The following is a 7,613-nucleotide window of genomic DNA, read 5'->3' as shown; positions in this document are numbered from 1 at the left end:
AAATAAGTTTGAACGTCAAAAAGTGTAAAAGCTATAAAAACAAATCGTTACCTTGCTCATCAGAAGAAGCACTACGACCAGACGCCTCTTCTACAGCAGGAAGATGAACGCGCGGTTTAGAAACAGCTTTCTTCTGTTTCTTCAGAGGGCGTGCACCAGAACCTTCATGACGATGTTTGGTGCGTAACTCAGCTCGGGGAGAAACTTGAGTTTGAGCTTGAGTAGAAGTTCGAGATATTTGCCGACGAATGAGAGGCACCATATCCTCTTCATCCTCTTCGTCGCAACTAAGAACTTCTACCGTCATCCGGTTAGGATGTTCCATGACGACTCTTTCCTTACGTTTCTTTGGAGCAGCTTGTGGTTGGGTCGGAGCGACAGAAGGCCTTACAAGTCCTCTATCAAAGAATGAATCGGGAAGGCCAGATACTTCCTCAGAACTTGATTCATTCTCGTCTTCCCCTTCTGAAGTTTCGGTTGCTTCACTATCAAACTCCTCTTCACTATCAACTGGGAGAGCCGGTTCCTTTCCTTTCCTTGATGATTCAGCAGCCTCTTTTCCTCGAGGCGACATCACAGCTTCACGAGGCGGTTCTGTTGCTTGTCGTGGAGCTATTTCCTCCTCTGAGTCTGATATCCTCCTACGTCGAGTGGCAATATTGGTGGCTATCAGCCATTTGCAGAAGAGAAAGGTCATCCTTAGGGGCGGCGCCTCTAAAGGAAGATCAAATTCAACATTTGTGCAGCCAGCAATGCTCCAGAACCAAGCCCTCGCACCATCGATAAGTCCACCTCGAAAGCTAAGGTGGCGGTTTGGATTGCCGACATATATCTGATCATACCCGAATTGACGGGCGAATCGACATGGGAGATAGGGTTCAATGTGGCAAACATCCCTTACTCTGAAGAACAGATATCCAGGTCGAATATTCATCAACCATCTGAAGCACCCGACATCCAAGATAGTGCGATTCTGCCTTGGGTCTTCAGCATCTACTAAAGTAGTATTGTAGGTACCGGAGAATTGAGGGAAGCAGGGGAAGAATTCCCAACACTTGTGAATTTTAAACTGCCTCGTTATGTCGGGTTCTTGATGCCTGATCCATTTGCAATTCTCGAGATTCTGCAACAGAGGGATGCTAGAATTTGCCGTCTCAGGAGCTTCCATTAAATCTGGTCGATGAAGTACTAACCAGGTCATCAGATAAGTATAAGGTAGCTCCAGCTTCGGAACGGACAGACTGGCAGAGGGTTTCTTTTTCTCCTGAGTAAACACGGAGATTAATTGCCGTAATCCACTATGAATATCGGCCACCATAGCGGGAAGCAAAGATAATTTGCGACCTGTAACTAGCTGGACGGCCGGATACAACACTTCCATTGGCATCGCATCTGCGGACTGATGAGGAACTACACATCTCTTTAACCATAAGGCTAGAAAACCCGCCAGCAGAGCAGTAGGGCTAATCGGAACACCAGCTTGCCACAGATAAGAGCGGAACTTAGTGCCGTGCAAAAATCCATCTTCTGAGCGCGAAGTATAAGATTGCGCGTTGGTTTTCTCTAACAGACGGTTAATTTCATCCGTACTCAAAGGAGACAATCCGCACACATCTGCCGAACGGACATCCAGGTTCTTGAAGAGGTAGTCAGCGAATTGTTTTAAGCTGACCTGAGGAGATTTCTTTCTGGCTTTGGGCTCCATCTCGGCCATGGCTATATGATAATGGCAAGTCAATTCCCATAAAGTATCATGAGTCACAGTTGAGCTATCTTTCATCTTGTTCAGCTGATTGCTAGTTGGAAAGAACTCTTGATAGGGAACATCGCCCATAGGCAAACCAGACACCTGCATCATTTCATGCAGTGGTAATCCGAGTTCCCCGTTCTTGGTAAAGAATGTATTAGTGTCCGGGTTATAGATCTCGAACAAGCAGAGGAAATGACCTACACTACTCTGTAGGCCATGCATGGTGGCACGAATCGGGACATCTAACCCTAATTCTGCTAACTCTCGCCCAAAGCGGTTTAACACATATCGGGTCATCCTGGTCCACCACCATTTGTCCCCAGAATAATGGACCCATCCATAGCATCTAAAAGTCTCTTTGGGTAATCTTTTGCCCGCTGCCGCTAACCGGTTCTTCACGGTGTTGGCTTGCACTATCTTTTCATTCTGAGGTATATTATCTTGTCCCAAGATACCCGGATGAAGCCCCCGCACATGAGCTCTTTCACTGGAGCCTGGGTTGGCTTCCTTCCCAATAAAACCACAATGAATACGCTCGTGATTTTCAGTCAACTTCCAGAACATCTCACGTCCAACTGATAGATTCCTGAACATTAATAGTGAGTGATCCCGGGGGATAAAAGGCAGATATAAGAATGAGGACCCATTCTGGTGCAACCATTGCGCAGGCTGGCAGAAAGCAATCTTCGGATCTTTTACCGAGTCACCAAATAAGAAATCTGGCTTCCTTATGCATTGATTCGAGTCTTGCTCCGAGATCAAGGGCGCATCTGTGATTAATCGTCGTAGAACACGACAACTACCTCGCTGGATTAATTCTCTATCACTTCCACTATAATCAGATTTAAACTGGGGAGAGGATTCAATTAACGGGATCCCCTCGTAATAAGAGTGGGTCACGCTACTCCGGCCAGTAATCACATCAGCAGTAAATGTGGTAGAAGGAAATCGGACTGATAAAAGAGGCATACACATAAATTGTGTAAGTGTCATCCTAAAATTTTAGAGAAAAACGGTATATCTCATTCTATAAGATATAGTCGTTATCTCATAACAGGTGTGACGATTTTCTATCCACCATATGTATAAAGGAGGTATGCGGGCATTATAACGGCATACCAAAACCTTTCAATACATATGGGATGATGTAAAATCGCCCCTGTGTATTATGAAGTGTGTTTTGTCAAAGCAAAACAAACACTTTTAAGCGTCGATCCCCTCAAAGGAGGATACCGGCTCTTCTCGAAGGTACCTCAAAGGATACAAACGAGGATCTGCAAGCAAAAATAGGAACATACATATGGAATGGACGAAATACAATATTTAAATTCGTGAAAAGGTGAAAGAAATATACCTCCACGTGAGGGTGCAGCAGGGGCAGCCTCCTCAGGGCTCTGAACAGTCGGTCGGATTCCCTTCCCTCGAGCTCTACGTGGCGACATGATGAGTATGTGATCTACATTGAAATCCAAGAGGAAGGTTAAGATTTTGAACATGAAATCGACAAAAAATAGGACAAATACAACCGAAATGATGCATGCACAGTCACAGTTGAAGGAGAGTCAAAATTTTGGAGAAAAGGGGAAGAACAAACCTTTGAAATCTGAGTGAAATCTTCCCAAACAAGAGCACCTCCCAAGTCGGCAACAAAGAGGAGAAGAAATAGAAGAAAACTGGTCGAAAATCGCCCAAGAATCGCCCAAAAAATCGCCAAAATCCGACGTAAAAAACCCTAAAACCCTAAGTCCCGACTTATATAGCAGCCGGGCGAGACAGGAAACTCTGTCTCGCTGAGCGAGACAGACAACTCTGTCTCGCCGAGCGAGACAGAAAACACTGTCTCGCCCAGCGAGACAGAAAACTCTGTCTCGCCGAGCGAGACAGTAAACTTTTCTGTTTTGCACTATGGAACAGTGGAATACTCCAATGGGTACACGAGTCTAAACTGTATTCCCACCCTCAACAGGAAGTTTCTGGAGAATATTAATCTGAATATTCTTAAGGATAACCTGAGGAATTCTCAATGGATATACCAATTCAATGGTAAACGCTGAATTCACAAGAGCAAGTATCAACTTCAATTCAAGATCTCGACAACGGTCAAGCGATAAACGCGACGCCGGGAGAACGTTAGCTATTCTACGAAGAACTGGATAGACTAACAGCAGAAGAGGTTAAACATTGAAGCCATTTACAAGTCCTTTCATACGATCTATTCAGCCAAGCATTGAAGGGATCGTAAGTAAAATCTATCTTATCCAAAGTATCCCATGCTCCTCTATAAAAGAATGAGTCTGGAATACTTTGGAGGGGGTATCTGTAGGCGTCAAAAAATGCTAATAGATATCCCAAGCATAGAGAAGATCACTCAAAAATTCACAAGAAAGGATTTCATACTGTTTTGGAAAAATCAAAACAAGTATGAACTGTCTCGCCAGCGAGACAGTCTTTGCTGTCTCGCCAGCGAGACAGTGTTGAAATAGTCAAAACTACATTTGTAACTGCCCTACACGTGTCCATTAACTGCCAAGGGACGTGGGAAACATCATGGGCGAAAATCACGTGGATAACTGCCAAAATAACGGAGTTTGAAACGTGAGAGAACAGTTACAGCGAGAAACTGCCATTTTCCGAGACAGCATTTACTGTCTCGCTGAGCGAGACAGCAAATTTACTGTCTCGCGGGTCGAGACAGCAAACGCTGTCTCGCCCAGCGAGACAGTAAACACTGTCTCGCCGTACTGACTTCTTCGATTGTTAAGTTTTTGCAGTTACTGACCCTTGAGGCTATAAATACCCCCCTAGGGTCACTTCTGACGAGGATCGAGCATTTGTTAGAGCATTCCAGAGCAGAGAGAGCAGAGATTTGGGTTCTTTTCTTGCAACGCCTTGAAATTAAGCTTCGACTTGATTTTAAGAAGAACGACTATCTTACTTCGATAAGATATCGTTTCAATTTCTACTTCGATAACGAAGTCAGAATCATAAGCCCCCTCTTCACGATCTGTGAATCGGCGGTCCACGAACCAAAGCGTTCCCGGCACAGGCAAAGTCCCACGAAAACGAGAATTGATAGACGATTTTCGTGTTTGTTTCTCAAGAGTTGTAATTTTTGTTTTGTTGTGTAGAAAAAGTCTTATAAAAAGATTATTCTTTCGAATTTGTTGTAATAGAACAAAGTTATAATGAATTCCACAGCAGCGACTTTTGAACCAAACAGCTAGGCTCGGGTTGAGTTAGAAATTAAGTACGAACAAAACCTCAATAAGATCGAATTATTAATTAACATCAGCCACCTAAAATTGAAATCCCCCCAGAATAATAGTGAGAGACTGGTATTGTACCCCAACCGTTAATTACATAGGTTGAAGATTGAGCTTTTTCTTGCAATGTCCATCTCTATATCCAAGCCTTATGCATTGTGCTTTGCATTGATCTTAAATACGTTAAAAGGAAGCGCCTATAAATATAATTCATCCAGATTTTTTAGTAGATAAAGAGGGCCAAAACTCCAAAGCAAAATAAAATTAAAGGTTAAAAAAGCGGGCTACAGAAAGCACCATAAATTTACTGACTAATATCGGTTTAAGGAAGTCCGGAGTTAATGCATAGTCTTCTAAGACCTAGCTCTAGACTAAGTGATTCTCTAGCCAACAAGTAAATCCCGATTTAATCTTGTTATGGATGGAATGCAAGGGTTATATTTATATGAAAGCATAATCATTTATATCTTTTACAAATTGATCAAAAACACGAAAAAGATGAATAAATTCAGACTGCATGTGGGAAAGAATTACTTGAAGCCAAGATGATTAGCAATAATATTGCTAGGCAAAGTGGGGAGCCCTTTTTCTTCGTCATTCTACAGATTTCTCTTATTAGCTTTTTACCAATTAAAATATTAAGTACTAATCTTGTTCTGAATTGTGAGAGTTTTACCCACTATTTATTTATATTAGTTTACAAAACTTTGCCAACTATTTATTTATATTAGAGAACTTTCTTCTTGTTTGTGCTAATAAATGTTAGGCATTGATTAGTTTAATTTTTTTGTGCATAGACAAATGTTGTTGTGCGCAGCGGAAATTTCGGCAGCACCTCCGGTGCGCAAGGTGCACAACAAGAGATTAGATCACAACGGAATTCTAGTTTCTCAAAGGAAACAAGAACCGAAAGCCAGATATCTCATCAAAGTGAGATATCAGCTCTTTCTCTCGTCAGCTCTAAGACTGCGCGTCGAGGGATCCTACAAGCTATTACAAATCACGACAAGAACACAACTTTTACGTGGTTCGGCAAATAGCCTACGTCCACGGGGCAAGGAGGGGGGAGATCTACTATTAGAGGGAGAGATACAACTGGGGTTTACAATCTCACAATCTAAACCCTGTCAAACAAACTCTCAAATCCCTCTTACAAATATTCTCTCAAAGGGTACAAAAATCCTGCACAAAAACTCCTCTGCTGGAAAAATATTCACTGCCGAAAGCTTGATTTCGGGTGGGCCATCAAGCATGCGGAAAACAAAACGCGGAAGCAAACCGCGTTGCTGAGCACTTAAATCACCCACCCACGTGGGTGGTCCCCACACACACACAATTCTCCACCTCGATGAAGTTTCTTCCAAAACTGAGCCGACACCAAAGCAACCAAATGTCCCACTTGTTGTGTCCAGTACGAACTCAATCCACAACAAGTCGAGAACCCGAACGAGAGTCCAAACAATCTCACCCCCATCAACTAATCCAAACCGGCTGCATCGTAAAGACTGTCTACGTATCCTCTTGCCCAAGGAATCAAGCCGTCCGTAGTTCATCCAAATAGCCTGCAAAGGCCTCAACACCGAAGAATGTTCAAAAGCTCCAAACAATGACCAAACTTCACTCCGGAAACAACTTTGGTCAACATATCTGCAGGGTTGTCCTTCGTGTGGATCTTCTCTAATATGACGTCTCCTTCATCCAAAACGTCACGAACAAAATGGAATCTGACATCGATGTGCTTCGTACGCGCATGATAAACCTGGTTCTTCGCCAAATAGATAGCTGACATGCTATCACAATATACCCGAAGGGTCTCCTGTGCAATCCCCAAGTTCTCCAATAATCCCTGCAACCACAAAGCCTCCTTCACAGCTTCAGTCAACGCCATATACTCTAATCTACTTCACGGCCTCCCAATGACCCTTCCCGAGGTTGTGCATATATCTGGATACCATGCTCACGGCCTGTGATAAATCTGGCCTTGTACACACCATCGCATACATCAAGCTACCCACAGCATTGGCATATGGAACTTTGGACATGTATTCACGGTCTTCAACTGAAACAGGTGACATCTTAGCTGATAGCTTAAAGTGGGGAGCTAATGGAGTACTCACCGCCTTGGCATTGACATCATAACTGAATTTCTTCAGCATCTTCTGCAAGTAACTCCTCTGCGTCAACTTCAACCTCCCCTTCACCCTGTCTCTCTCGATCTCCATACCCAATATCTTCTTTGCTTCTCCAAGATCCTTCATCTCAAACTCGGATGACAGTTCTTTTTTTAACTTCCTAATAGCTGAAGTATTCCTGGAAGCTATGAGCATATCGTCAACATATAACAACAAATAGATATACTCACCATTCTGTAGCTTGTGCATGTAAACACACGGGTCATATGGACTCCTTGTGTACCCTCGGCCAATCATAAAGCCGTCGAATCTCTTGTACCATTGTCGCGGCGATTGCTTCAATCCGTAAAGAGACTTCTTCAGCTTGCATACCAATTCTTCCTTTCCTGCAGCTTTGAACCCCATAGGTTGTGTCATGTAGATCTCCTCTTCTAAATCTCCATGTAGAAAGGCTATTTTCACATCCAT

This window comes from Asparagus officinalis, chromosome 6 (assembly GCF_001876935.1).
Source record: "Asparagus officinalis chromosome 6, Aspof.V1, whole genome shotgun sequence".
In the NCBI taxonomy this organism is placed as follows: domain Eukaryota; kingdom Viridiplantae; phylum Streptophyta; class Magnoliopsida; order Asparagales; family Asparagaceae; genus Asparagus; species Asparagus officinalis.
This window is presented reverse-complemented; position numbering follows the sequence as displayed.